This window comes from Peromyscus californicus, unplaced genomic scaffold, assembly GCF_007827085.1.
Source record: "Peromyscus californicus insignis strain IS unplaced genomic scaffold, ASM782708v3 Scaffold_10__1_contigs__length_136768540, whole genome shotgun sequence".
NCBI classification, from domain to species: Eukaryota; Metazoa; Chordata; class Mammalia; order Rodentia; family Cricetidae; genus Peromyscus; species Peromyscus californicus.
Window position 1 is genome coordinate 114,849,642 of NW_026294391.1, and position 825 is coordinate 114,850,466.

Below are 825 nucleotides of genomic sequence, written 5' to 3' on the forward strand. Positions count from 1 at the left end.
CTGTGAAACTTGAGCCCAGATAGGACACACAACCTCATACAAGACGGACTTGCTCAAAGTGCTGAGAACACTGTTCTTCTAGGAGCCATGCTGAGAGCTCGCTCTAACGATTTTTTGGGTCAGTCTACATGATTCATTCTAAGACATCTTTTAAAAAAATCAAAATACTTCATAGTAAATAAATCCCAAGTAGGAAGGGACAGTTCCACCCACTGTGAAATTTAAAAAAATGTAAAGGGTTAGTCTGAGTGAGGAAATGTGACTACACCGTGACAGCTTAATTCTCAGGATCTGTTCCTAGAACTCTAAAATGAAGAATTATGCATTCCTGCATTATTTATAGACTCATAAAGAAAACATTATAGGGACCACAGGAAATTTGTTTTATCTTTGCTTTCAATGTTCTTAGTGCTCACCTAGTGAACAACCCATGAAGGGGGAAAATAACTTTAGATGTGGGGGGCTCCTGTTTTTGTGTTTATTGCTCTTTGATTTTTCTTGGTAGCCTACTGTAAAAGCCCTGAGGCACAGTTTCAGAATACATGAATAGTGTCAGCAATCAGTAATACAGCCCGATATGGAAAATACTCCACTTTCAAAACCACAGGTTAGTTCCTGGAAGTCAGCCTGTCAGAGGAAGGATGTGGTATGCATCTACAAGTTTAAATAGCTTCTAGAACAAAAGGAAGAGAGATCTGTTGACTTCTGCCTCCTAGACACTAGGAGCCTAGAGGGTTGAAATTGGAACTAACAATACTTAAATTGTTCTGTCAGAAAGCATGGCAGATAAAGAATTCAGCGCATCTGAAAGGGCTTCATTAATGA